The sequence below is a fragment of the Salvelinus sp. IW2-2015 genome, linkage group LG4q.1:29, assembly GCF_002910315.2.
Source record: "Salvelinus sp. IW2-2015 linkage group LG4q.1:29, ASM291031v2, whole genome shotgun sequence".
Classification (NCBI taxonomy): domain Eukaryota; kingdom Metazoa; phylum Chordata; class Actinopteri; order Salmoniformes; family Salmonidae; genus Salvelinus; species Salvelinus sp. IW2-2015.
This window is the reverse complement of record NC_036842.1, coordinates 28308115-28317980: the sequence shown is the minus strand read 5'-3', so window position 1 is coordinate 28317980 and position 9866 is coordinate 28308115. Positions and strand designations below refer to the sequence as shown.

Sequence of the window (9866 nt, the reverse complement as noted above, 5' to 3'; positions counted from 1 at the left end):
GGGAGTTCAGCATCTCTGCAAAAAGATGGCTCCCTTCACGTTGGAGCCGCCGAAGGTTAGCTTCCTGTAGATCACATCCAACAAGCGTTCACAGTTCTGAGAGAGAGGGGAGAAAGAGAGAGGAGAAGCTAGTATGTTTGAGAGTTTTGTTGTGTGGTTGTGTGTGTGTTTACCTCTAGGTCTGTGCCAGCCAGTGTAGCCTCCTCTCAGTTGCAGGTTTTTCAGCTGGCGTTCTCCAGTTGTGGCAACTCGCAGGTTGATACCTGTCATCTGACTACAAAACCTCCATGGCCACCCCCTTTAGGTTGGCACCTAACACACACCATCAATAACAAATCCAAGTCATGATCGAAAAGGTATGAACCTTGCTCGTCCTTCAATTTAAGTGTGTGTGTGTCGAGTCAAGTGCAAATTTGTTTATATGTGCGTGTTACCCTCCATGTTGGCTTTGACTCCAGAAAGGCGTCCTCAAAAAAGTTACACCCTCTCATAGACGCACCCTTCCGCATTAGAACACAGCATCTTACACCCTGTAGTTAGCTCCCTGTAAACACACACACAACCTCCGCCATTAGAAACAACGCCTCCTTACAACCCTGTAGTTAGCTCCCGAACACACCACACACCTCCGCACTTAGAACACAGCATCTTAAACCACCCTGTCCAGGTTAGCTCCCTGTAACACACACACCTCCACACTCTAGAACACAGCCTCCTTAAACCTGTGGTTAAGCTCCCTGTAAACAACACACACCTCCGCATTGAGAACAACACTGATCTTAAACCTGTTAGGTTGAGCTCCTGTAACACACAACACCCTCCACATTAGAACACAGCTCTGCTTAACACCTGAGTGTTAGTCCTTGGTAACACACACAACACACACAACCTCACATTAGAACACAGCCTCTTAACACCCTGTAGTTAGCTCCCTGTAACACACACAACTCCACATTAGAACACAGCATCTTAACACCCTGTAGGTTAGCTCCCTGTAACACACACACACCTCCGCATAGAACACAGCCTCTAACACCCTGTAGGTTAGCTCCCTGTAACACACACACACCTACCACATTAGAACACAGCCTCTTAACACCCTGTAGGTTAGCTCCCTGTAACACACACACACACACACACACACAACCTCCACATTAGAACACAGCATCTTAACACCCTGCTAGGTTAGCTCCCTGTAACACACACACCTCCACATTAGCAACACAGCCTCTTAACACCCTGTAGGTTAGTCCCTGTAACACACACACACACACACCACACCTCCACATTAGAACACAGCATTCTTAACACCCTGTAGGTTAGCTCCCTGTAACACACACCACACAGTAACACAATGCATTTTACACACATCAACGCAGGCTGAGGACAGGTCTGCCCGCTCCAGGTTGGCACCACTGAGGTTGGCATGAGTGAGGTTGGATGCTCCCTTTCACCCTGTAGGTTAGCTCCCTGTAACACACACACCTCCACATTAGAACACAGCCTCTTAACACCCTGTAGGTTAGCTCCCTGTAACACACACACACACACACACACCTCCACATTAGAACACAGCATCTTAACACCCTGTAGGTTAGCTCCCTGTAACACACACACACAGTAACACAATGCATTTACACACATCAAGGCAGGCTGAGGACAGGTCTGCCCGCTCCAGGTTGGCACCACTGAGGTTGGCATGAGTGAGGTTGGCAGCTCTCAGGTTGGCCATCTTAAAGTTGATGTAGCGCAGGTCCAGGCGAGACAGGTCTGCACCGCTGAAGTTCAGACCCTGTGTGTATGTGTGTGTGTGTGTGTGTGTGTGTGAAATAGAGGGAGATCAAAGAGGACAGTGTCAGACAAGATAGATCATAGCCACTGAAAACAGATACATTTTGGTGAGTGTGTGCTACCTGACAGCGCAGCTCTGACTTGGTGGGTGTGGCCAACAGGAAACGTACAAACTCCTTCCTGGTTAGAGGGGAGTGGTCATCAGCAGGCTGGGAACTCTGGGTAGGAGAAAATATGGTGTAGTTAGGATAGACAGGCCTCATGCACACTTACGGTATTCACACACCTTGATCAGGTTCTCCAGTTGCTCAGCCAGCTGCTCAATGCCGAAGAACCGAGCCTCCTCCAGGACCCCTGAGACAGAAAAAGAGATGAAGTAGCTATTAGTGTGCGTGTGTAAGTCCAGTGTGTACATTGTGAGTGTGTGGCATACCCAGTGGGTTGATGCCGTCATTGATGATGAGTTGTCCGTGTCTCAGGTAGTTGAGGATGGGTTCAAAGTAGCCTGGACTCCTGTCTATCAGGTAGGCACCCTGGGAGTCCTGTTTATTACCCCACACATCTACACACACACACACAAGGAATTCGGGACATGAATAATGAGTGGAGGAGACAGGCAGTGAGTGGTGCATTGTGGGAGTGACATCATCACCTTTGTCTCGGAACATGTGGGCCAGCATGCTCACTGGCTCTTTACTGACCAGAGTGCTCCTGAGGAGAAAACACACCACACAGGTTATGTGTATCAATAGAATGGAGTGGACAGACTGCGAGGTTATCATGGTTACCGTGTGGTGGTGAAGCAGCAACCCCCAACGTTGAGCGTCAGCCAATCAGTGTGAGTCTGGAACCAGTCTGGACAACCAGGGTCATCCTGGGGGTCTGCACACTGTGTCTTACTCACATCTGAGGGAAGTCATACAGATAGCAAGTACATCCCACCCAGATAGAAGCACAGAATATCCCACACTGTACCTCCTGATAGAGGTGTTGAGAGGTTGTCGTCAACTTACCATCAAAGGAGTCGCCCTCAGACACATACAGCACGTCATCATCCCTGCAGAACACACACACGCACGGTGTTAGCAGTGAACAGAACTGTGTCCTGCCTAGCTAGCTGAGTAGTTCTGCTATGTCGCCAATTTTGAACTCACCTTATAAGCGTTATGTCGTCTATAAGACCGCCTGTACCGTTATAAACGCTGGAGGCTCGGATTCCCAGTTTACTGCTAGCGACGGACAGCAGGTCTGTCAGCGATCCATACAGCGCCACAACCTGCGGGAAAATACACACGAAGCCCACAGATACAACCCTGCGACAGTATATATCTGGCGATGTACACTGACAAATTACGAAACTGCTGGCAACCTAGCGCACCTACTGTGGTCAGATGAGATGTAGCTATCTACAGCAGCAGCTATGCAGAGATGTTATCTGTGCTGCAGTTGATATAGAAAGGGATCCGATAGGGTTCTCGGAAACTAGCTTACCTTGCCATTGGAAGACGTTCCGTTGACAAACAGAGTGACTCTCTTCATGATAGTTCTGGTTATTTAGCTGCTCGGCTTGAGTCAACTAGCTAAAGACACCCGTTTCTGATTTTTTCGATTGGAACCAAAACATCCGCAATAAAATAAAAAGCTTGAAAAAGCGTTGCAACGATGTCGTCCAATCAACGATTAAAGAGTGAATGTTGTCCAATGGCGATGAATGAGGGGGTAACTCACATGCAGTTACCGAGATGTCATTGGTAATAATTATTTTTTCTAAACAATGAATGCTTCCTTTCCTCGCTTCCTGTCCTTAAAACTTTTAGTTTGGTGGTGGAAAAATAATTGTTATCGAGCAATATTGACAAACCTCCTGGCATTGACAACTTAGATGGAAAGCTACTGAGGATGGTAACGGACTCTATAGCCACTCTTATCTGTCATATATTTAATCTATATCAGCTTGCTGCCAACTCTAGGCAAACTGTTGGAAAAAATTGTTTCACCAAATTTTTCTCTGTGAACAAATTAACAAGACTTTCAACATGCATATAAAGAATGGCACCCAACATGTACAGCACTGACACATATGACTGATGATTGGTTGAAAGAAATTGATAAGAAGATTGTGGGAGCTGAACTGTTAGATTTCAGTGCAGCCGTTGATATTATTGACCATAACCTGCTGTTGAGAACGTAGGTGTTATGGCTTTTCAACCTCTGCCATATCGTGGATTCAGGGCTATCTATCTAATATAATTCAAAGGGTTTTCTTTAATGGACGTTTCTCTAATGTCAAACATGTAAAGTGTGGTTTAATGCAGGGCAGCTCTCTAGGCCCTCTACTCTTTTCACCAATGACCTGCCACTGGCATTAAACAAATCATGTGTGTCCATGTATAATGATCAACTATATACACATCAGCAACCACAGCTAATGAAGTCACTGAAACCCTTAACAAAGAGTTGCAATCTGTTTGGAATGGGTGGCCAGTAATAAACTGGTTGTGAACATCTCTAAAACTAAGAGATCTGTATTTGGCACAAATCATTCCCTAAGTTCTAGAACTCAGCTGAATCAAATCAAATTGTATTTGTAACATGCGCCAAATAAAACAGATGTAGACCTTACAGTGAAATGCTTACCTACAAGCCCTTGAACAACAATGCAGTTTTAAGAAAATACAAAAAAAGTCAGATAAGAGCTGTTGTTGTCTTACCCGTTGTTGTCTTAGCTAGCTCTCCCAATCAACACCTGTGATTGCTTTATGCCTCACTTTACGTCTCTCTCAAATGTCAATATGCCTTGTACGCAGTTGTTTAGGACAGTTATCATTGTTTTAGTTTACTGCGGAGCCCCTAGTCCCACTCAACATGCCTCAGATACCTCCTTTGTCCCACCTCCCACACATGCGGTGACCTCACCCAGCATAACTAGCCCGTCCAGAGATGCAACCTCTCTTATCATCACTCGGTGCCTGGGTTTACCTCCACTGTACCCGCACCCCACCATACCCCTGTCTGTACATTATGCCCTGAATCTATTCTACCACGCCCAGAAATCTGCTCCCTTTATTTTCTGTCCCCAACGCACTAGACGACCAGTTTTGATAGCCTTTAGCCGTACCCTCATCCTACTCCTCCTCTGTTCCTCAGGTGATGTGGATGTTAACCCAGGCCCTGCATATCCCCAGGCCCTCTCATTTCTTGACTTCTGTAACAGAAAAAGCCTTGGTTTCATGCATGTTAACATCAGAAGCATCCTCCCTAAGTTTGTTTTACTCACTGCTTTAGCACACTCCGCCAACCCTGATGTCCTTGCCGTGTCTGAATCCTGGCTTAGGAAGGCCACCAAAAATTCGGAGATTTCCAAACCCAACTACAACATTTTCTGCCAAGATAGAACTGCCAAAGGGGGAGGAGTTGCAATCTACTCCAGAGATAGCCTGCAAAGTTCTGTCATACTTTCCAGGTCTATGCCCAAACAGTTCGAGCTTCTAATTTTAAATATGAATCTCTCCAGAATTAAGTCTCTCACTGTTGCCGCCTGTTATAGACCCCCCTCAGCTCTTAGCTGTGCCCTGGACACCATATGTGAATTGATTGCCCCCCATCTATCTTCAGAGTTTGTTCTGTTAGGTGACCTAAACTGGGATATGCTTAACACCCCGGCAGTCCTACAATCTAAGCTAGATGCCCTCAATCTCACACAAATTATCAAGGAACCCACCAGGTACAACCCTAAATCCGTAAACATGGGCACCCTCATAGATATTATCCTGACCAACTTGCCCTCCAAATATACCTCTGCTGTTTTCAATCAGGATCTCAGCGATCACTGCCTCATTGCCTGCATCCGCTATGGGTCCGCGGTCAAACGACCACCCCTCATCACTGTCAATCGCTCCCTAAAACACTTCTGCGAGCAGGCCTTTCTAACCGACCTGGCCCGGGTATCCTGGAAGGATATTGACCTCATCCTTTCAGTCGAGGATGCCTGGTCATTCTTTAAAATAAATTTCCTCACCATCTTAAATAAGCATGCCCCTTTCAAAAAATGTAGAACTAAGAACAGATATAGCCCTTGGTTCACTCCAGACCTGACTGCCTTTGATCAGCACAAAAACATCCTCTGGCGGATTGCACTAGCATCGAATAGTCCCCGCGATATGCAACTTTTCAGGGAAGTCAGGAACCAATATACGCAGTCAGTCAGGAAAGCAAAGGCTAGCTTTTTCAAACAGAAATTTGCATCCTGTAGTTCTAACTCCAAAAAGTTTTGGGACACTGTAAAGTCCATGGAGAACAAGAGAACCTCCTCCCAGCTGCCCACTGCACTGAGGCTAGGTAACACTGTCACCACCGATAAATCCACGATAATTGAGAATTTCAATAAGCATTTCTCTACGGCTGGCCATGCTTTCCTCCTGGCTACCCCAACCCCGGCCAACAGCTCCACACCCCCCGCAGCTACTTGCCCAAGCCTCCCCAGCTTCTCCTTCCCCCAAATCCAGATTGCAGATGTTCTGAAAGAGCTGCAAAACCTGGACCCATACAAATCAGCTGGGCTAGACAATCTGGACCCTCTCTTTCTAAAATTATTATTGGAAAGTTGCCGCGGTCATCCCCCTCTTAAAAGGGGGTGACACTCTAGACCCAAACTTTTATAGACCTATATCCATCCTGCCCTGCCTTTCTAAAGTCTTTGAAAGCCAAGTAAATAAACAGATCACTGACCATTTCGAATCCCACTGCACCTTCTATGCTGTGCAGTCCGGTTTTCAAGCTGGTCACGGGTGCACCTCAGCCACGCTCAAGGTACTAAACGATATCATAACCGCCATCGATAAAAGACTGTGCAGCCGCCTTCATCGACCTGGCCAAGGCTTTCGACTCTGTCAATCACTGTATTCTTATCGGCAGACTCAACAGCCTTGGTTTCTCAAATGACTGCCTCACCTGGTTCACCAACAACTTCTCAGACAGAGTTCAGTGTGTAAAATCGGAGGGCCTGTTGTCCGGACCTCTGGCAGTCTCTATGGGGGTACACCAGGGTTCAATTCTCGGGCCGACTCTTTTCTCTGTATATATCAACGATGTCACTCTTGCTGCGGGTGATTCCCTGATCCACCTCTACGCAGACAACACCATTCTGTATACATTTATTCCTTCTTTGGACACTGTGTTAACTAACCTCCAAACGGGCTTCAATGCCATACAACACTCCTTCCGTGGCCTCCAACTGCTCTTAAATGCTAGTAAAACCAAATGCATGCTTTTCAACCGTTCGCTGCCCGCACCCGCCCGCCTGACTAGCATCACTACTCTGGACGGTTCTGACTTAGAATATGTGGACAACTACAAATACCTAGGTGTCTGGCTAGACTGTAAACTCTCCTTCCAGACTCATATTAAACATCTCCAGTCCAAAATTAAATCTAGAATCGGCTTCCTATTTCGTAACAAAGCCTCCTTCACTCACGCCACCAAAAATACCCTCGTAAAACTGACTATTCTACCGATCCTCGACTTTGGCGATGTCATTTACAAAATAGCTTCCAATACTCTACTCAGCAAACTGGATGCAGTCTATCACAGTGCAATCCGTTTTGTCACCGAAGCCCCTTATACCACCCACCACTGCGACCTGTATGCTCTAGTCGGCTGGCCCTCGCTACATATTCGTCGCCAGACCCACTGGCTCCAGGTCATCTATAAGTCTATGCTAGGTAAAGCTCTGCCTTATCTCAGCCCACTGGTAACGATAACAACACCCACCCGTAGCACGCGCTCCAGCAGGTACTATATCTCACTGGTCATCCCAAAGCCAACACCTCCTTTGGCAGCCTTTCCTTCCAGTTCTCTGCTGCCAATGACTGGAACGAATTGCAAAACTCACTGAAGCTGGAGACCTATATTTCCCTCACTAACTTTAAACATCAGCTATCTGAGCAGCTAACCGATCGCTGCAGCTGTATATAGCCCATCTTTACATAGCCCATCCAATCTACCTACCTCATCCCCATATTGTTTTTATTTACTTTTCTGCTCTTTTGCATACCAGTATTTCTACTTGCACATCACCATCTGCTCATCTATCACTCCAGTGTTAATTTGCTAAATTGTAATTACACATCTACTATGGCCTATTTATTGTCTTACCTCCTCACGCCATTTGCATACACTGTATATAGACTTTATTTTTTTCTATTGTGTTATTGACTGTACGCTTGTTTATTCCATGTGTAACTCTGTGTTGTTGTTTGTGTCGCACTGCTTTGCTTTATCTTGGCCAGGTCGCAGTTGTAAATGAGAACTTGTTCTCAACTAGCTTACCTGGTTCAATAAAGGTGAAAAAAATAAAAAAAATAAGAATAACAAATAATTAAAGAGCAGCAGTAAATAAGAATAGCGGGGCTATATACAGGGGGTACCGGTACAGAGGCAATGTGCAAGTAGGTAGAGTTATTAAAGTGACTATGCATAGATAATAACAGAGAGTAGCAGCAGCATAGAAGAGGGGGAGGCTTAATGCAAATAGTCTAGGTAGCCATTTGATCAGGATTGTTATGGCTTGGGGGTAGAAGCTGTTTGGAAGCCTCTTGGACCTAGACTTGGTGCTCCGGTACCGCTTGCCGTGCGGTAGCAGAGAGAACAGTCTATGTCTAGGGTGGCTGGAGTCTTTGACAATTTTTAGGGCCATTCCTCTGACAACGCCTGGTATAGAGGTCCTGGATGGCAGGAAGCTTGGCCCCGGTGATGTACTGGGCCGTACACACTACCCTCTGTTGCGCCTTGTGGTCGGAGGCCGAGCAGTTGCCATACCAGGCAGTGATGCAACCCGTCAGGATGCTCTTGATGATGCAGCTGTAAAATCTTTTGAGGATCTAAGGACCCATGCCAAATCTTTTCAGTCTTCTGAGGGGGAATAGGTTTTGTCGTGATCTCTTCATGACTGTCTTGGTGTGCTTGGACCATGTTAGTTTGTTGGTGATGTGGACGCCAAGGAACTTGAAGCTCTCAACCTGCTCCACTACAGCCCAGTTGATGAGAATGGGGGCGTGCTCGGTCCTCCTTTTCCTGTAGTCCACAATCATCTCCTTTGTCTTGATCACATTGAGGGAGAGGTTGTTGTCCTTGCACCACACGGTCAGGTCTCTGACCTCCTCCCTATAGGCTGTCTCATCGTTGTCGGTGATCAGGCCTACCACTGTTGTGTCATCGGCAAACTTAATGATGTTGTTGGAGTCGTGTCCTGGCTGTGCAGTCATGAGTGAACAGGGAGTACAGGAGGGGGACTGAGCACACACCCCTGAGGGGCCCTCGTGTTGAGGATCAGCGTGGCAGATGTGTTCTTACCTACCCTTACCACCTGGGGGGCAGCCCGTCAGCAAGTCCAGGATCCAGTTGCAGAGGGAGGTGTTTAGTCCCAGGGTCCTTAATCTGGTAATGAATGGTGTTGTGTAAAACAAGTTGAGGAGACTAAATTACTTGGTGTTACTTAAGATTGTGAACTGTCATGGTCAAAATATATAGATTCAATGGTTGTAAAGATGGGGAGAGGTCTATCCGTAATAAAGATATGACACCAGACTCCACAAAGCAAGTTCTGCAGGCTCTAGTTTTATCTTATTATTAAATATGTTTCTTATAAGAAACTGTTTTCATAGTCAACTTACACACAGCACTGACACACACACTTACCCCACTAGACATGTCCCCACAGGTCCAGAACAAATTCAAGGAAATGTAGAGTATTATACAGAGTCATGAGTTCTCCCTTCCATCTTATATAGCGCAAGTGAACAGCAAACCTGGTTTAAAAAAAATTATAATAAAGTAACACATCAGGGCACAACGCTTTGCCCTAATGTGACGTCCTTGTTATGTGTATGTACTGACATGTATGTGTAACTGTTAGATGCACACATACACTACATGTTGTTTTTAAATGTATGCAAATTGAAAAGTAATTTTGTCTGTCTTTTTTGCTTCATGTCAGGCCCCAGTAAGACTAGCTGTCGCCATAGGAGTTGGCTAATGGGGATCCTAATCAATCACATCAAACAGAGAGAATGCAGAAA

General features: G+C 46.2%; 1 pseudogene; it reads right to left on the bottom strand.

Moving 5' to 3' along the window:
* The window catches only part of LOC111961778 (BTB/POZ domain-containing protein KCTD9-like), a 13192-nt pseudogene extending 9663 nt beyond the window's left edge, over positions 1-3529 (bottom strand).
* Positions 3530-9866: the final 6337 nt, after the last annotated feature.